Source organism: Micromys minutus, assembly GCF_963924665.1.
Source record: "Micromys minutus genome assembly, chromosome: 28".
NCBI classification, from domain to species: Eukaryota; Metazoa; Chordata; class Mammalia; order Rodentia; family Muridae; genus Micromys; species Micromys minutus.
The window spans coordinates 31067655-31077157 of NC_137963.1; the positions used below are offsets into that span (position 1 = coordinate 31067655).

Sequence of the window (9503 nt, forward strand, 5' to 3'; positions counted from 1 at the left end):
CATTGATTCTTGTCAAGTATTTATTTATCAAAGAAAAAATACAATGGTTTCCCTTGATTGTTGACTGCTTCACTCTTTAATTGAAGTTCTTAATTCTTTTTGAGTGACACCATCTGTAGTTTATCTTGAACCATTTTGTACGTGGCTGGTTACTTTCTGTAGGTGACCATTGCCTGTTAATTGTATGACTTATGGAAGTTAAGAACATTTCCAGTGGCTCCAGACGCTGTTGTTAACACATCACTGAATTAAGTCTCATGGAGAAGTCTTAATTTGTAGTCTTAGACTGACTGCGTATTATCCCCTGTTCAGAAATGCTTTTATAGACTCCACCCTTTTTTATCCATGGCTCTGTGTTTATTCCATTTTAGAAAATATGTCAATACTTACCACTGCAGCTGCATTTATTGAAGGTGAACTTTAAATTGTATATTCACCAGAAATTTTCTGTACCTTTTTGATTAGGGTTGTTTATCTTTAAGGAAATTTTTTGTGCACATTCACCTTTAAATTATTAAAATGATGTTGATAGTGGAGATAGCAATTTAACTCACTAGTAGAATGCTTTCCTAGTATGCCAAGGTTCTGGATTTGATCTGACAGAGGAGATACAAAGACAAACACAAATTTGTGCACATGCATGCACATATAAACACAAAAACATGCATTGATATACCATATCACATTTGCACCTTGGAACTAAAAATGTACCAATATATATATTTGAGAGCTCAAGGCATATATAATGATAATTACTTTCTTTAAATAATAACATGTCTTTATTTAATCGCATTTTTCTCACTGATACATTGCAGGGTGCAGCAGTAGTTGAAAGGCTGTACTGTTTTAAACATTCATTGTCCCAATTCCTTGTAAGTTCCCCTGTCTTTTTTTGCAACTCCTCACAGATTATATTTCTTTTTTATTCCTTGAAGTACTTACTATGCACTCCCAGTTACTAATCTTACACATATATGGATTTATGGGTTCTTTGTATAGTAAAGAGAGCCTATCTCACATTTAAGAGACTCCAATTTTAAGGCTGTTTTATATTCAGACAAGGCTTGAACTAGTCTGAGAAAACATATAATTCATCTAAGTTACATGTTGGTCATGAATACAAATCTTCTCCATGGATGTGAATCAGTTTAAAATGTATAATTCTGATTCCCAAATGATTCATTTGATTGATCCAAAGATACTATGAAAAAAGTCTCATTGGCATATTCATGACAATAAATTCCATTAAATAAAGTTACATTTGAATGACGTTACCAAAATAAGGCTTTGTTTTGGGTGAAGTTTCTTTTAATTTTGCATTTATATAATCTATGAATAACTTTCTTATTCTCATGACAATAGCTAAAGGGGAGGTGAACTCACTAAGATGGCACAGCCTATGAATGAACAATCTCAGCAGTATTTCCTACCTCAGAGACGGTGTTGTCTCTAGCTAATTTTATCTGCTCCAAAGCAGTGGCTAATAAAAGTTTTTCCAAGACAGAGTTTATAACCATTGTTATAAACAATTTATTCTTTATCCTTACATATTGTCTTAGTGAACAAATTTTAAATTCAAAATGCTTCTAGATAATCTCATTTTATGTTTGTGTGTGACTGTGAAAATGTGTGAGTATGTATGTGTTTGTGTGTGTGTGTGTATATGAGAGAGAGAGAGAGAGAGAGAGAGAGAGAGAGAGAGAGAGAGAGAGAGAGAGAGGGAGGGAGAGAGAGAGAGAGCTGGCTTCATGTGCTTTAATCAGAAATACACAGGTAAGTTATAAGTGGACTATGTACATATTCTCTCTTATTTGTTTAACACTTAGTTTTTTAGAAAATTTGACATTTTACACCTTTCTCTCTCTCTCTCTTTTTTATTTCTATTGGCTATTTTATTTATTTGCATTTCAAAAAACTTCCTGTTCTTCCCTTCACAAACCTCCATTCTATCCCCCTCCATGTTGCCTCTAAAAGGGTGCTCCCCCATCCACCTACCCACTCCATCCTCACCCCTTCTAGCTTTCCACTATGCTGTGGTATTAAGCCTCCACAGGACCAAGGGCCTCTCCTCCCACTGATGTCATCATATAAGGCAATCATCTGCTTCATATATAATTGGAGCCAGGAATTTATCATGCATACTTCTTGGTGGTTTATTTCCTAGGCACTCTGGGGGCTTTAGTTAATCGATATTGTTGTTTTTCCTATGGGGTTGCAATCCCCTTCAGCTCCTTAAGTCCTTCCCCTAACTCTTCCTTTGTGGTCTCTTGGCTCAGTCTGATGGTTGGCTGTATCTGTGTCGGTATTAATCAGGTGCTAGCAGAGCCTCTCAGGGGACATCTGTACCAGCTCTTGTCAGCAAGCATTTCTTGGCATCAACAGTATTGTCTGAGTTTGGTGTTTGCAGATGGGATGGATCCCTAGTTGGGGCAGTCTCTGGATGTCCTCTCCTTCAGTCTCTGCTCCATTTTTTTTTTTTTTTTTGGTTCCTGTTATCTTTAGACAGGAATAATAATTGGTTAAAAATTTTCAAATGGAGATGTGGTCCCCTCTGTCATCTGGAGGGCTTGCCTACCTAATACAGTTGCTCTCTACAGGTTCTATATCCTCTTTATTGGGTATTTTGACTAATGTTATTCCCACTGTGTACTTGGAATCTCTCACTTCCCTGGCATCTAGAACTCTCTAGTGGCTCCTACCACTTCCTCAAACCCCTCCCCCTACATTTCTACATATTTCTATTCATTTTCCTGACCCTTTGGACTTCTTGCCTGTCTCTTTCCATACCTGACTGATCTTGACCCCCATTTTTCCCATCTCTTCATCACTCCCTTCCTGGTTCCTCTACCTCCCATAATTATTTTGTTTCTCCTTAGAAGTAGGATTGAAGCATCCACACGTTGTTCTTCCTTCTTGTTAAGCTTCCTATGGTCTAAGTGTTGTATCATGGGTATTCTGAGCATTTGGGCTAATATCCACTTATCATGTGTGTCCTTTTGTGTCCAGGTTATGTCACTTAGGATGGAACAGATCCTGTGATGCAGCCTCCCCCATTCCTCCTACACTCAGAGACCCCCCAAAAATTCTGACACCCTCAGGCTCATATGTGATTCCCCATCCTGGCCCAATACATATTTTTCCTAATGCATTGCTCCACTGAGTTTCCAAATAAACAATTCAATGGTGGAAAGTTGTGTTAGAGCCTAAAGACAAAGATTCTCAAAGTTTTGTTCTATCAATAAATTTTTACAATATATTTTAATACAATTTTAAACCTATTTGACCATAGGACATGTAGTCTGCTTTATGAATCAAATGAAAAATAATATGTTTTTAAAGATAAATCCTTTTTTTATTAATCCGAGTATAACTAAATTACTGTAGTTCCTACTATTACCTCATGTCAATGTCTAACAAATTTGTCTTACTTTTAAGTCAAATCTTTTCTGACAACCTTCTAATCTTCATTTATTTTTTCAAACTGATGTGACATTATTGGTTTTTTTTTTTTTTTTTAGTGCATAACAAAGTTTATTCAAGTCATGGGGGAGTGAAGAGGGTAGTAGAGGTAGAGAGAAAGAGAGGAGAGGAATAGAGGAGTAGAGGCTGGCTGTGAGCACATGGAGAGAGAGGAGGGAAGAGAGGGGCAAGAGGAGTGGCAAGGGGGGGAGCAAGAGAGAGAGAGCAAGAGCATGACATTATTTATATGAGGTATTTAATATGAGGCATTAGCTGAAAATAACCACAATAGCAAAAATAAGGTATGGTGGTTTGAAGAATGACTCCTTTAGGCTTATATAATTGAATGCGTAGTTTCCAGGGAGTGACACTATTTGAAAAAATCAAAAGTGTGGCCTCATTGGACAAAGTATGTCATAGGAGGTGAGCTTCTTAAAAGCCCATGCTATGCACAGGATTTCTCTCTTTGCCTGTAAATCAGAATTCAGTTCTCAAATACTTCTTCAGTGTCTGCCTATACAATGCCATGCTTCCTGACATGATGATAATGGACTGAACCTCTGAAACTGTGAGCTTTCAATTACGTGCTTTAAAAAAAATAAAAGTTACCATAGTTACAGCAATAGAATAGTACCTAAAACAGAAGGTGTTACTGGGTGTCAGATATTTCTGTGACAGGCTTTGATGATGCTGTTTGTTGGAGAAATATGGAAAATTTAGGGACTTTGGACTAGAAAAGCAGTTAAACACTTCAAGTGGGGCTTAGTTGGACACCCCAGTAGTAGCACTGAAAATATTGCTGAGGGTTATTTGAACCTAGCTCAAGAATCTGCAGTGGAGGAGAATATTAGTCAGTGGCCTAGAAACTATTCTTGTGATATTTTGCAAAAAATGAGGCTACTTTCTCCTCTCCTCCAAAAATATCTACTTGAGACTAAATTGAAGAGTTTTAAAATAATGGCACTGGCAAAAGAAATTTTAAAACAAACTAATATTGACTCTGTCGTGTGGTTATTACTGGTCACTCTGATGCAGATGCAGATCCATAATGAAAAGGAACAAGTTGAGCAATGAGAAATACAAAATGCACAGTTCGAGAAAAACAGGAGCACCAGGAAGGAGCAAGTGGAATGGACCAAAGTCCAGTGCTTTAAGAGATAGTAAAATTTCAGGAAAAGTCCGAGGTTAAAGAGACTAAAGCAGTGGTGACCTCAGGGCAAGTCCTGACCCAGATATGCTTTCAGTTAGTGAAAATGAACTAAAGAAAATGTTAAGCTATGAATAAAACAATAAAAAACAGAAGGCTGATGCAGACATAATTGAATGAGGAGGTAGAGTTCCAACTTCATCAAGCAGCACTTGGCAGTTTGGCTACAAGGTTCTGGCTTTAGAGTCAAGAATAGAAGAAAGGGGCTGTTGAATCTACCACAGAGGGCTAAGCATGTTTGAATGGTGTTCATGCATGCAGGGCAAGAAAGTCCATTAAATAAAGCTGTGAAGGTGAAGCCTGGATTTCATTGAAAAGCCCAAGGTGTTGGAGGTGCCAGGGTCATGGTGTACTTTCCAAGAAGAGTGTTAGACTCTTTTGATATATATATATATATATATATATATATATATATATATATATATATATATATATATATATATATATATATATACATACATACATACATATGAGAGAAAGAGAGAGAGAGAGAGAGAGAGAGAGAGAGAGAGAGAGAGAGAGAGAGAGTTACAGTCAACAAAGCTGAAAAATATTAAAGATCTGAAGGACACTTTGTCAAAGATCAGACATGTAGAACTTGGAGTTTGCCCTGCTGCCTTTAGGTCTTGCTTTGGTCCAGTACTTCCTCCCTAGTTCCCATTTCCTCCATTTTAAAATGGTAATTTATATTCTATGTCATTGTGTGTTGATATATGTGCTCTGCCTTCTGTGTTTGATTTTGCAGGGAGTTACAGTTAAGAGATTACACTGCATGTTAAAAGAGACTTTGGACTTTGAGCTTTTAAGTAGTCTGGAAACTGTTAAAGACTGTGGGGACATTTGAAGTTGGACTGAATGCATTTGGACATGAGTACAAACCTATAGTGGCCAGAAATTGGAATGCTGTGTAAATAAGAAAGACTACCCATGGGTTAATATATATAAATACTTAAGTCACCAAGGAGTGGCACAATTTGAAAAGATTAAGAAGATAAGTAGGTGTAGCTTTGTTGCAGGAAGTGTGCCACCCACTGGTTGTAGGCTTTAAAGTTTCAAAAACCCACGACCAGTCCTATTTTCTCTCTCTCTCTCTCTCTCTCTCTCTCTCTCTCTCTCTCTCTCTCTCTCTCTTTCTCTGTCTCTCTTTCTCTCTCTCCCTCTCTCTGTCTCTCTCTCTCTCTCTGTCTCTGTCTCTCTCTCTCTCTCTCTCTCTCTGTCTCTCTCTCTCTCTCTCTCTCTCTCTCTCTCTTTCTCTCTCTCCCTCTCTCTGTCTCTCTCTCTCCTTTTCTTTCTCTTCCAGTGCATCAAAATATATTTCTTATATTCTTTTACAGAGATTGTCTGCATGCTGCTGTGCTTCTTGTTATGATCATAATGGACTAAGCCTCTGAAACTCTATAAACCATCCTCCTATTAAATGCCTTCTTTTTTAATTGCAGTGGTCATGGTGATTTTTCTTTATAGAAATGGAAATATAGAATGCTATCTCATAAGATGGTTCCTTAAAGAACCCTTAATTGAACCCCAATAAAGAATCTTTTTATGAAGGATGTACCTAGTTTTACTGCAGCTTGATATGTCGTGTTGTGTTGATATCCCTGGGAGACCTGCTCTTTTCTGAAGGAAAATAGAGGTATGTGTCTGGGAGTGAAGAGAAGCTGGGGACAAGCATTGGAAGGACTGGAGGGAAGGGAAATCATGGTAAGAATGTAATATATTAGAAAAGAATAAATAAATAATAAAATAAGAACTGACAAAGAGAATGTCATCATGAAACCTGAACATTGAAGCTCAGGTACAATCGTGGCAGGTGAAGGAGAAAATTTCTCATAAACTGTTCCTTGTGCTTGGAGTTTTTTATTGTCTGCATGCTGGTGGTTTTGTTTGTTTTCTTCCTGTAATTTTTTCATTTTTGATTTTTTAATGGAAAAGTGTTCTTGATAGGATTGTAGTCTTCAAAATTTATTGAAGAATCACTCAGCATGCCAGTTCTAAATACTCATTTTCAGGATGTACCCTTACATATTTTCATTGAAATATTCTAAATCTGTACTCAGGAATTTGCAGGGCAATATGTTTTCAGCTGATGAGAGTTGTGAGCAGTAAGCCTTTGAATATAAAATATTAATATGGTAAAAGAAAAAGTTTGATTTTCTATTCTTTTGAAAGAGGTCATTACGCTGTAAACTTTCTGAGTTGTGATCCCTTATTTAACTCTGTGAGCCAGGTGTTTAAAATATCTAGTCAATGAGTCCTAAGTATTATTTATTAGAAAAAAATTTTTAAATCTCATCTCTTACTGTGTCTCCATTTGTACTTTTGTAGGAACTCTGGAAAGGGTGAGTCAAAGATGGCTAATCAGTAGCTGTTTTAATCATATTTGATTCCTGCCCTAAAGGCTTTTTCAAGATCACTTTGGTATAAAACAAAAAATAAAAAACAACAAACAAACCAAACCAAACAAACAAAAAAAAATGAGAGGGGGAGAGAGAGAGAGACAGAGACAGAGAGAGAGAGAGAGAGAGAGAGAGAGAGAGAGAGAGAGAGAGAGAGAGAGAGAGACAGAGAGAGAGACAGAGAGAGAGACAGAGAGAGAGACAGAGAGAGTGAGAGAGAGACAGAGAGAGAGAGAGAGAGAGAGAGGGAGAGAGAGAGAGAGACAGAGAGAGAGACAGAGAGAGAGACAGAGAGAGTAAGAGAGAGACAGACAGACAGAGAGAGAGAGAGAGAGAGAGAGAGAGAGAGAGAGAGAGAGAGGGAGAGAGAGAGAGAGAGAGAGAGAGAGAGGACCTAAGCTGAATAGAGTGTTGATGACAGTCTCTTTGTACTCTGTACAAAACTGGAGCAAATCATTTCAACCTCTTTTCTGAAGGTCAGTCTTCGAGCTGAGGAGATGATTGATTTCCATCGCTTCATCAAGGATGCTTGAAGCCTGAAATAAAGAATTTCTTAAGTGTTTTAGAGTCAGACTCATGTTTATTCCCATAACTTTCTGTTATGCCATATCATTACTCAGAGGTGCCAGCCATGATATGAAGTATTTCTCTTATGATTTTCAGAGAGCATGTGTCAGGTAGTTAGGGAATTTGAATGGACTTCAAGCAGAACTCCAGAGCTGCATGGATTCAGCTGACACTGGCAAGACAAGTGGTTAGTAGTAACAAGGAAACTCTGGCTGTATTGTAGTAGCTGTATCTCATGATAGAATGCTCCACTGTGATCAAAGGCACTGTGATCAAAGTTTATGAACAAATTATTCCTGATGCAGCAAGAACTAAGGCATCTGGGGTTAGGCCTATGGTTCTCAACCTTCCAGGTTGTCACCTCTCTATGTTTTTTTTTTAAGTCAGATATTTACATTAAGATTCGTAAAAGTAGCAAAATTACAGTTATAATGTAACGAGGAACTAATTTTATGGTTGAGGTTTACCAGAAAATGGGAAATGGTTCTAAATGGTCACTGCATTAGGAAGATTGAGAACAAATGGCTTAGGCTATGAGCAACTGTTTCAGACAATGTCTTTCTGATGCTCATCATATGAGCTCATTTGTTCACCTTCAAAACATTTTTAGGAGAAGTAAGCCTTTATTTCTATCTTTCTCAGATTAAGCTGCCTTACTTGGTTGCTTTGAGGGGATTAGTATCCTCATCTGATTCCTCCTTTGCTTCAGCCTTGGCTGGGGTTGCAGCAGCCCCAGAGGCAGCAGCCACAAATGCAGATGGATCAGTCAGGAAGGCCTTAACCTTTTTGGCAAGTGAGAAGTCTCCGCAGACAAAGCAGGACCCGCTTGTACCCACTGATGATGGAGTGAGGCACTGAGGCAAACAGTCGGGTAGCCAATCTGCAGACAGACGCTGGCCACATCACAGACACCCTCAAAAAAGCGAGAATGCAGGGTCTGCTCGGTGATGTCCTGCACTTCAGGGTTGTAAATGCTGCCATTGTGAAACACCTGCTGGATGATCAGTGCAAAGGAGAAAGGGGAGAGATGTTCAGCATGTTCAGCAGTGTGGCTTCACTGGCTCCGACCTTGTCTCCAGTTTTGATCAGCTGCACATCACTCAGAATTTCAATGGTACCTCTGGAGATTTTAGTGGTGATATGTAAATTTTGGAAGAAATAGATCTTCTCAGGCCCTAGGCCAGTGTTTTGAGCAGACACTGAATTCAAATGAGGCGATGGCACCAGCTCGAGCAGCAGCGGGCACCTTATTGGCCAGCAGCGGGCACCCTAATTTCAATGAGGTCCTCCTAGGTGAACACGAAGCCCATGTTTTTCCGTATGTGAGGCAGAGCTGGGTTGTTCTCCAGGTGCCTCCCGATGGCCTTACGCATCATGGTGTTCTTGTCCATCAGCACCACAGCCTTCCCTTGGAGGGACATGCGGATCTGCTACATCTGCTTGGAACCCACGATGTCTGCTCCCACATTGAAGCATGTTGGGTAATTATCTAAAGGTTGAATGATCTTAAGGAAGGAGTTCGACTTCCAGGTTGCCATGTCTTCCTTGGGCATCACGGCGGTGAGTCAGGGATTGCCACGCAGTCGTTTAAAGACGACTTAACTCTAACGAGGACGCCTGATGAGAGCCACCTTCAAATTTCTTGACTTGCGATTCTTCCATTTCTTTCCTTCCTTTCTTTACTGGCAAAATTTCAACTAGCCTTAATGAGGTATTGAAGGTCGGGCATGCTCTAGAAATTTCCACAGTCTGTTCCTCTTTTAGACGGAACCCTAAAGGCTCTCCTGGGTGGGAGGACCTAACTACAAGAGTCGAGCTGATATCCTGACACTGTTCTCTTATTAAAGAACGAAGAGCCGTTAGACACCCCTTGA

General features: G+C 39.0%; 1 pseudogene across 1 annotated transcript; it reads right to left on the reverse strand.

Annotated features, from left to right (window-relative positions):
- Nucleotides 1-8282: 8282 nt before the first annotated feature.
- On the reverse strand, nt 8283-9182 carry LOC308438722 (large ribosomal subunit protein uL10-like; annotated as a pseudogene). Its single transcript has one exon. The product of its transcript is annotated as a large ribosomal subunit protein uL10-like (transcript).
- Nucleotides 9183-9503: the final 321 nt, after the last annotated feature.